Raw genomic sequence first — 11,159 nt, 5'->3', positions numbered from 1 at the left:
ATATATATATACAAATATATATATGTGTGTATGTGTGTGTGTGTGTGTGTGTGTGTGTACATGACAAAGTTGAAATTAGAAAAACCATTTTACATCGTAGTTCAGGATTTCTCCTACAAATTTCTCTTGGCAATGTAGGACAAAAGGTATCTGGAAATGTCCAAGAGGAACCAGGAACGTGGGGGATCATCCATGGGGTTTGACGGGATGACATTTCCAGAAACCTTTTGTCCTACACAAAGTGCTACATCGTGTAAGGCTGAGTGAAGTCAATGTCATGGTACATTGTGTATCTAGGGTCTTCAAACTGGAACAGGCCCACCTGGAGGGGGGAGGGAAACTCCTAAGACTAAGGACTTAAAGGAAATTTGAAAGTCTCAGAACTTGAAGAGATTCCTATTGCCCTCTCAGGTTATATGTCCAGTAACAATTGTTACTGGGGACTGACCTGTCTATACCTGCAAATTGTGAAGGGCAGGAGATATTCTTGAATTATACCCTTCCTGTGTTCAGATTTTGGATGATATAGGTGACCTTTTCTTCACTGAATTTTTTTTTCACACTGATTATTTTTAGATTTTATTTTTCTTTTATGTGTATGACTATTTGGCCTGTATACATGTAAGTGCACCTGTATCATGCAATGCACAGGGAGGTCAGAAGTGTTCAGATTTTGGATGATATAGGTGACCTTTTCTTCACTGAATTTTTTTTTTCACACTGATTATTTTTAGATTTTATTTTTCTTTTAAGTGTATGACTATTTGGCCTGTATGCATGTAAGTGCACCTGTATCATGCAATGCACAGGGAGGTCAGAAAAGGACATTATATTCCCTTGGACCTGAAGTTATAGACAGTCGGTTGTCCCAGCCACTATGTGGGTGCTGGGAATGAAACCCAGGGCTTCTGCAAGAGCAGCTAGTGCTCTTAACCTGTGAACCACTTCTGAGACCCTGTTAGGTGCCTTTGAGAGGTGCGTACTCCTGTGGGTTTGTCAAATTTGGACTTGGGCAGGATCCTTACTTTGGTTTGTCAGTTGATATCCTCTCTGGGGTGAATAGATGTTTGCTTACATCTCCCCATGAAGAATGACGCAGTTGTCAAAACACAGTGCATCCCTATAGGATGACCGCTATGCTTGCCTCCTCACTGATCCTTCTCACAAAAATGTGGGGTTCAGGGAAGAAAAAAGGAGAACGTACCTACCAGTTCAGAGTTTCTCTAGCCTGAGTTGGTACTCAGCCTGGGCAAACGTTAAATGTCCTCTGACAGTCTGGTCACACTTTTTGCAAGAGCTAATTTCCTTGAATATATGTAGGACAGATAAATGCCTCAGACATGAGACGTGTGCTGTTTGGCTTGCAGGACTTGTTTGGAAACTTTGATGTTGAGGAAACCACCTGCAGAACCCGCCACTCCCAGCTCCGTCCCGTCAAACCCCATGGATGATACCCCATGTCCCTGTTTCCTCTTGGACATTTCCAGAAGCTTTTTATCCTCTTCTATCATTGTTGGTTTGATTTTTAGGAATGGACTTGGACCCAGAGAGACAAGGGACACATTGCCTTTATTAGGTAAAACTGAAGAGTCCTTCATATGTGAAGGAGGAGGTAAAATGAAGGCCACCTGCTGCGTGTACAACCAAAGCTGGCTTTTGTACTTAATGATATGTTGGTGTGTCTCTGCCTGAGGGTGTTTGCGTGTGGAGACCAGACACCTCTGGTCTCTTTTTCCCTTTAACCAGGATGCTGTGAATTGAATTCAGTGCCTTATGTCTCCACAGCCAGCGCATTACCAACTGACTAATCTTTTTATCCTCCATTTAATGGTCTTAAGAGACTATTTGGCATTTAAAATTTTCACAGGCTGACCATTGTAAAGTATAAACCACGTAGTTAATGCTGTTTAAGTGACATTTTGAGGAAAACCAAAGTGGTAGTTATGTTTTGGTATAACACATTATTCGATGAGGTTGACATGATTTTTTTTTTTTTATTTCCTAGCATAGCTGTACTATAAATATAGAATTTGGGGGGTCGGACAGATGGTTCAGCAGTTAAGAGATCTTGCAGAGGACCCAGTTTCGATTCCCAGCACCCATATGGCAGCTAACAGCTGTCCCCTAACTCCAGCTCCAAGGGATCCAACACCCTCTTCTGACTTCCATGGGCATTGCACAACATTGGTATATTAACAGATGCACAGGCAATACACTCATACACATAAAATAAAAATAATAACATATTTTTAAAAGGTAGAACTTTGCTACACATACGAACCCACAAGTCTAGTGACATCATGCACAAAGCCTGTGCAAACCCAAGCCAGAAACGGATCCAACACGGATGGGAGTTGGGGGCAGGAAGGCCGAAGCCCTTTCTGAGGGTCTATTGACAATTTTAGATGCTGGGAGAGGAAGAGATCAGTTTTCATTACTTGTGTGATATCTGGTAGGTTGACCAGACTCCACGTGATAGACACATACTCAAGGGAATTTAGAAAAACCAGATTAAACTCAATAGGCCTTAGCTATGAAGATGGGGGGCGTAAGATGAGGTGGGGATGGGTGATGCTCTCTAAATATGATCAAAATACATTGTATGAAATTTACTAATAACAATTTTTTAAAGTTCTGATTTCCTTTTTTTTTTTGGTCTTTTTGAGGCAGGGTCTCCCTGAAGCTCCAGCTGGACTGGAACTCACTATGTAGACCAGGCTGACCTTGAACTCTCAGAGATCCACCTGCCTCTTCCTCCCAAGTGCTGTGACTACAGGCGTGGGCCCCCACGCAGGCTATATTCTGATTTCTGTTGAGAAGTTTTGAATCATTCAGAAATAGATTTACAAAATTCCCCATTGTAAGTGGTATGAGAATTTTGTGCATGTGAAATTTATTAAAAAGGAAATCTTTGAAGAAACACCTGCATTCTAGTCATTGTTCACCACAGTCAAAATCTGAAATCAACAATGTCACTATCAGTGGGTAAAGTGTGAAGCATGAGTGTATGCACACAGAGAGAAATAGCACACAGCGCTAAAGATGGATGAAATCCTGCCGATTAGAATAGGGTAGATAAATCTGGAGCACACCAGGTCTCAGGAAATAAGCTATCAACAATATCTTATTCTTCAAACTTGAGAAAAAAAATAAAAGATAACTTAGAGGCAGAGAGAAACACGGTGACCAACACGCAAACAGTGAGTGCAGGTTTGAAAGGTGTTGATCGAGGGAAGGAACATTTCTGGGGACCAACTGTGACACCCTGTGTCCTCGAAGGTTACTGAGAGGGCATTTTAGATTTCATTTGCCGTCCTACCCAAAAAAGTCGGTATGTAACACATATGCTAATTAGGTCAGTGCACTCTGTATCTCAATGGGTGTATTTTCAAAACATCACAAACAGGACAAATATGCACAAGTTTGTACATTTTTAGTTAGGAACAAAGAGAGAGAAAGATGGTGTTTTGGAGGAAGGAGGGAGTCTCTCTGCACTGCGATTCTAACCAATGGTTACCTAGAAAATACTTATAGAAATACTCTTCTTTCCCTGAGGTAATTGTGAATTCTTCTCCCATTCCACTCAGTCCTGACATTACCACACACTGGTCACACTCAGTCCCTACAGTGGCGTGTCCAAGCTTCACCACCGGGAGGTGCCCAAGTCGTCCAAATCAAGCAAATGTCCTTGATGTTGTTCAATATTCCCTTACTATCGTAGCAACCCTTGAATCCCAGAGTTCTCCAGGGGGCAGTTCGGAGCACAGAGGCAGACATAGAGAAGACACTGAAGGACAGCACAATCACGTGGTATTTTAGAAACTCATCTTGCATTTTCTGGACATCACCGCTTTGGTTTCCAAACAGCTACACAGCCCTTCTTCCGACTCTCAAAGATACCATTTCTGGTAATGTTTGACCTTGAATGTGGGACCCAAGACCTTTCACACGTTTCGCCCATCTTTTGCAGGACGAATGTCCAATTTCGTTTCTGCAATCCCTACCTCACATTCTTCTCTTACAGGGTTCATTCTGCAGGGGGAGTTTTCATGTGATAACTCAGACCTTCCTGAATTCTGTTTTTCAGGAGAGAGGAAACACTTTCCCATTACAATCCCATCCTGAGCAAACAAATCATGCAGGGTAGGAGAGGTTCTCATTGTAAGAAGATGAAGAAAATCATTGTGATGGGCTAGGAAGAGTCAAGGTCAAGGGTCAGATTTGCTCCAAGTGGAAAAAAAGTCATATATATGTTTGTGAAATTTTGGTTGCATATATGATGTGGGGTTGAAGAGTTTCCTTGTATATGTCTGCTTGGAATTTTGACTTAATGTGGAAATATGGTTCAGAAGTAAACTAAAAGAGATAGTCATAAGGCTTTAGTAAAATCAGAAGAGCAAATAGTTCTTCACACACAGAAAATCCTTGTTAAATGCTGGATGCCTGCTTGTGGTTCTGGCTCTGTGGAGGTGCACACCACTGGATCCTGGAGTTCACTGGCCAGTCACAGAAGCTTAACTTGTAAGCACTAAGTTCACTGAAAGATACTTTCTCAAAAAAAAAAAAAAAAATCAAGTGGAGTGGGATAGTAGAACACACTCAATATTAAATTCTGGTTTCCCCATGCATGCAAACATGTGTGTGAACAAACCCCTGCATGCACACACACGGACACCCATAAATACACAGTATGCACAATCATTTAAAGAAACCAAACAAGAATGAAACAGTGTAAATACCAACCAATGTGCTGCATGTTTGACTGGTCAATGAGAGAAACTTGAGTAGAGGACAGGTGATGTCACTAGGTAGAATCGCATTAAGTAGATTCCCACTAATATGAAATACATCCATGTTATTGGTGTTGTAACTCCTATTTGTCCTCTCAAGCCTGGCATGAAGTCAGCGAGTCCTATCCACCCTCCTGTTTGCAATCCACCTCCACAACCCTAGAGTCACAGGTCCGTGCACAACCATGACCATGATTTTTCTTGTTGTTTGGGGTCTTCTGGGGACAGGGTCTCCCTGTAGCCCCAGCTGACCTGGAAGTCACTATGTAGACCTGACTGGCCTTGAACTCACAGAGATTTGCCTGTCTCTGCCTCCCAAGTACGTGGATTTAAGGCAACCGGTACCATGCCTGGCTCCTGGCCAGGTTCTTAAGTAAGCGCTGGAGATTTTCACATGCTTGTATAGCAAATTATGAGTTTGGGTCAAGTCTGCAGTATTCTCTTTCCTCTAATCCCTCCTCTATTCACTTTGACTTTTCCATCTAGTACAACCTGTACTTGAGGGGGTGTGAGGCCACTGACTGGTGCATGGGTAGCAACTTGGGACCCATATCCACAAAGAAAACACATTCTTCCTTCCCCAGTAGCCATCGACTATCATCGGTTCCTTGGCTACATGGTGGCTGGAACAACATAAGCCCCACCCCCATTCTGGGACTTTAGCCCCTTGGATATGGTGTAGGTCTTGTCCATTCAGTCCATTTACCATTAGTTCTTGTATGCTAGAGCCCCGTTGTGTCCCACAATCTCTGTTCCAATGCTATCATCCACTACCTCATATCTTTCTGATCCCTCTTCCATGAGCCTTGGGGCGGGTAGGGGGGTTTTGAGGGGTTGTCTCATAACCTCATGGGTCAACAAAGGATGTAACTTTAGGTAAAGAGAACGCCAATTTCCAAACAAGATTAAACAGCCTTCTCATGGCAAAGGCCAAAAAAATACTGTTCAGGTTGGCTCCATGTACTGAATCATTCGCGCAAAAGTCAGTTACGTAAACCTATATGTAATATTCTTTAAAACCATCCCTTAGACATCGGGGAAGCGAACGTAACTGCAGGAAATGGATTGGTTAGTGGTTACTCATAATTTATGGGTCACAACGAACAAGAAATCAACCAAATAGGAACCAGGAATCCGGTGAAACGGGGTTAGTTCTGAGGTATCTCTGAGCTAGGATGTGTTCAAAATTATTGTTAGGTCAATGTCACTACATACCACAGTTGTTCAGCACGAATGTTGCTGCAGGTGCTGTGCTGTGTTTGATTAGTGGCATACGCCACCATGGCTGGCTCTCCACACAGTATTTTGGTGAAAATAATCAGCAGCCAAGGACCCAGTTTCAGTTAAAATAATGGTTTATTCTAAGCATCCCCTCATTATTTTTGAGCCAGAGGCAACACTAGGAAATGTCTCACTGTGGTTCATAACTGTTACTTCACACACACACACACACACACACACACACATACACAAAATGCTTTGGGTCACATGAATAGAACGACAGGACTCTTTGGGATCATGTAACCCTGTGTTCTAATCCTACCTCTAATAACTATTGGAAAGCATTAAAGTTCTGTACTAGCAAGACTTTGACTCTTCATGATTAAGATGACATTAATGTGTCTGGACATGCAGAGCTGCCTCAGTGGATAATGCACTCAGCACACAGGCCTGAGGAGGGCAGTCACGATCCTCAACTCTTTTTATTCTTAAATTTTATTTATTATTTTTATTTTATGTGTATGCGTGTATTGCCTGCAAGTAGGTAAGTGCACCGATCTTGTGCAATGCCTGCGGAGGACAGAAGAGGCTGTGTTACGGACAGTTGTCAGCTGCCATGTGGGTGCTGGGATTCGAACCCGGGTCTTTTGCAAGAACCTTCAGTGTTCTTAACTGCTGAGCCATCTGTCCAGCCCCTCAACTCTTATTAAAATGCCAGGTGGACCTGGCAGACTGGCTGTAATTGCAGTGCATGTGAGGCAGAGACAGGGGATGCCCCAAGGGAAATTGAATAGCTAAACTAGATGAGTCAGTGAGCTCTGGGTTCAAGTGAGACAGCCTGCCTCAATATTTAATAAACTGAATAGTCTGCACCCTAGCCTTTGGTCTTCACATGTATTTGCAGACATGTGCATACCCAACTGCATGTTTGTGCCCAGATATATGTGGGCACATATGCACATCTGTATTTCAAATAGATAACAAATGAATAATTAATCTATGCAGTGGAATTTAGGATGATTCAGGAAAGTAATATCTACGAGACAACATCTCCTGGTAGGCACTCAAGAATTTACCAATAACAGGGCAAACTAGAATTACTTAAAGGATAAATGCAATTTATATCCATAAGATTTCATATGGGATTTCTTACCTACTTCCCCGTGTCTATTCTGGGATTTTTGTCTGGTTTGGGCTTGCACAGGGCTTGTGCATGCTGTTACCATTGCTCTGAGTGCCTATGAGTAACTGACCAGCCATCTTGGCAGTGCACAGAGTGTAGATAAGGGAGGGGATCTGAACACTATCAAACTACATTTTATGAAAATCACAAAAAAATTAAAGAAAAATATCGAGTTTAACCTTAATTATAGACAGAAAAAGATGTCAAATGGAAGGCTATGTCAACAGGGAGCTATAATTTGCGAGCTAAGCTGAACACTGCCTCAATTATTCCTGAATTTATGTAGCTCTTTGTGATGACTGTTATAAAGACACACATAGCAAATGGGATAATGAAAAGTCATTTAGGACACGTTAACAACTTTCAAACACATTCTGGCTTGGAAAACAAATTATTTAGGGTCAGCGAGTAGAAGTTGGTGTGCGGGGCTGTGAAGGAAGAAAGGATTGATACTTGAAACTCGATCCAGAGCCCTGGTTTATTGACTGTCTGGAAACGATATTTTTAATTAAAAACTTTCTGTCTCCACGATGAGCTCTGAAAGACGGTTCACAGAAAGAAAACATAGTTGAAAGTGAAATTTTTACAAACGCCCATTAACAAATTAAAAAAAATTCCTGGTAGTGGAGCATTGCAACTTATCTCATGGTATCTGCTGCCTCCCCTAATAACCTTGTTTGCCAACCTTTGTGTCTGATACAACATCTCTGTAATGATCAGGTGAAGCCTCCTGGGATATATTACAGACCATTACCAGCCCCAGAACGAAGAATAACATTAGATAGCATCTGAGGCCTATAGTAGATAGAGGTCTCCTGACTCTGCCGTGAACGTCTACGCCGATATCCCCACCACCGTGTCTGAAAAGTATCTTAATTAATGATCTTTTTTTATGTGAACTTCATGAAGTAGTTCCCACATTGGACCAGGGATTTGGAGTAACCTCATTCTGTGTGCCTGATCCACAGTCACTCATATCTGCCTCCAAAGTCAACAATTTTGTATCCACTTTGAGGGGCGATTAATGGTTTTGCGTTGATAAGTATTTCATTCACATTAGATACCATATGCGGGATCACTGCAGGTAACAGTACACTCAGTGTATATCATCTAGTAAGTATCAGAAAGTAATAGCTGCTTGGAAGAAATAATCTTGTTAACTAATAAAATTTGGAGTCATCATGGTTACAACTCTCTGGGCCTTTCTGTGAGGGAGTTTCTAGAGTAAGTTAAGTGAGGAGAGAAGACGCATCCTGATGGTGTGGGTGGTACCTTTCCAAGAGCTGGAATCCGGGACAGAAGCAAAAATAGTGAGTTGAGTACCAGCACTCGCGTGTATCTGCTTCCTGACTGCAGATGTGTGTAACCTGCCCCCCTCCTTCCCCTCCATGGTGGTCTGTGTCCTCAAACTGACTAAACCTTGACTGCCTTAAGCTTCTTTACTTAGGAATGTTGTCCTAGCAATGAGGATAGTAACAAGTCAAATGAGTGTAATTAAAATTTACCTCTATCAATGCTCAGAGGAGATTTTTTTGGTAATTAAAATGTTATTTATTTAGGGGATTTCATCTGCTAACTTTATGCTGCCTGATAAAGCAATCACTTTATATTTAAGAAAGGCATTAGGAAAAAATTGTTAGCTAACTTTCTGAATTTTATGACTTGAACCCACAAGCACAAAGCTCTTAACCCAGGACTGCCTCATTTGAATATCTACATTGTTTCTACTTTAAGTTTCTGGTTCCACTTGGTGTGGAGCTTGGCTCTGGGAATTGTAGCCCTTGGGATATCATTTGAATATCTACATTGTTTCTACTTCAAGTTTCTGGTTCCAGTTGGTGTGGAGCTTGGCTCTGGGAATTGTAGCCTGTGGGAGATTGACTGGGATACACATGGAATGCCAGAGCAGCCTGCTCTGTAGATAGATACTGTTGGAAATGGTCAGGGGGACAGGAAAGAAAGGAAGACGGGAGGGGAGGGGAGGGGAGAGGAGGGAAATGAATAGCTAATTTGGGGCTATTAGTAGAAATTGTGATAATCTAAAAAGGTTCTTCTATACTTAAAAAACTAACACTTGCGAATTTTCTCTTTGTTTTATTGCCAGAAAAATCTCACATATACTTTGACCTTTTGCTAAAAATTGCACCTTCCCCTAAAGCTGTGGTATTTATTTTATGTACCCATTGTTGCTGCCTTTAAAAAATATTAACTCATTCGTCCTTGCTACAGGTATTGAATCCAGAGAATGCACATTACAGCATTCCTGTGATCACTGAGGCACACGTGCAGTCTGTGTTACTCTGTTTAATCAGCCTATTAAATATTTGCATGCCAAAGGCTGAAAAATATTTTTCAATATCCAGGGTAGTTATTTTTTTCCCCTAAAAGAAAATAACACATTCCCCCCACGCAGTAGCTGTTTTCCAAAAGGACACTTGTCAATGCCAAATCTACAGTAGAGATAAACTTGGTCACATTTTAAAGTCTCTATTACAGGGCCCAAGACATCAGCAAAGTTGGCCCATCTGAATCCATCGGATAAAGGAGGGTCTGTCGTGCCCTTGGCTGAGCCACAATAGCTCATTCGTGCAGCCTGAATAGACAGGCTCAGAGATGCTAAATCAGTTCTTTCAGATCCTGGTTTCCATCATCACAGCTTTCTGTTATATTATCCAGATTTGGAAAAACGCTCAGTAGCAAGTTACATTTCACGTTCGCGAGGCCCATCGCTTTCTGTTGTTCTCACCTGTTCTCTCAAAAGGAAAATGAGGAAAATCTCACGCCTCTGCTATTTCCCCGTGGCCTCCCCCCCCACCCATTCAAGATAAAAATCACAGTGCGGGGTGCTTAATACCGTTCAGACTTAGGAAGAAGAGGAAACTGATTCCCTTGTAAATGCAAGCTCCTAGTCACAATCTTCCATCATCCACGAAGAAAAATAAAACATTTTTTTAAAACTTTTCCAGAAGCCAGATAGGGCTGGATTCCGGGTGTCTACATTCAAGACAGGGTTTTACAAAGCTCCTCCTTAGCCTGCCCGTGTCACACACAGGGCTCTTTGAAAGGACCATGTGCAGCGGCCCCACTCAAAAACGTTCCTCTTTCTACCTCTTTGTTAGAAAGCCTCTTTTGCGAAACATCAAGAAACATGATTTCCTGTTTCAAATGCTGGTCAAGACCAAGAACCCACCGAACAGCCTTGAGAGAAACACCCGCCAAGTAAGGTGAAACGATGCCCCAACACCAGACCCACGGGACCTTTGCAGAAAACGAAACACAGAGAAAGGAAATAAAAACATAACGAAAGAAGCTTGTGGAAGCAAATGGCTGTTTTCTGGGTTTCAGTTCTTTAAGGGAAAAGTCAGGGAGTCCAGTTGACTATTTTATCAAAGCTTCAAATGTGACCAGCACAGTAAAACTGTCATTTCGAGACTCTGGTATGTTACTGATGCCCTGTAGAGAGGAAAAAGTCCGTGACCATAAAATAATACTGTAAAAGAGAAGAGGAAAAAAAAAACATTCATGCTATTGGTCAATTTGTAACAAACGTGTTTGTCCAACATTTTGGCTAGATAAAGGTTCATCGTGCGCTGTGTTGGGTCAGACACACACTGGAACATCAGCCATCTTATTTCCATGGCAATCTTGTTAATAATCCTCATTTTCTGCACCATTTCAATGAGGGTCTTTTGTGCCTTCCCACAAGTGTTTCTCCATACGTCTTGGAATTTTATTCAGGAACAGAGAAACGGTTAGCATAAAAACACAAGGAAAATGAATCTTGATACTTCCTCAAACGAATCATTTTTCAACCCACACTTTGGGCAAAACTAACAGGGTGTCCAGCACTCAAGGGAGAACCACAGTGAATCATCATCATCTTAAATTGAACAATGTAATGACGTTCAAATCAGAATTAATCTGCACTGAATACATAGGCAATCGTGGAGCTATTTAGAGGATCA

General features: G+C 41.9%; 1 protein-coding gene across 3 annotated transcripts in view; it reads right to left on the bottom strand.

Moving 5' to 3' along the window:
* LOC103725635 (neuroligin-4, X-linked) overlaps positions 1-11,159 on the bottom strand; it is a 376,846-nt gene that overhangs the window by 119,116 nt on the left and 246,571 nt on the right. The window lies entirely within an intron of this gene.

This window comes from Nannospalax galili, unplaced genomic scaffold (genome assembly GCF_000622305.1).
Source record: "Nannospalax galili isolate Female #2095 unplaced genomic scaffold, S.galili_v1.0 scaffold2109, whole genome shotgun sequence".
NCBI classification, from domain to species: domain Eukaryota; kingdom Metazoa; phylum Chordata; class Mammalia; order Rodentia; family Spalacidae; genus Nannospalax; species Nannospalax galili.
The sequence above is the reverse complement of the archived record's forward strand: the minus strand, read 5'-3'. Positions and strand labels throughout refer to the sequence as shown.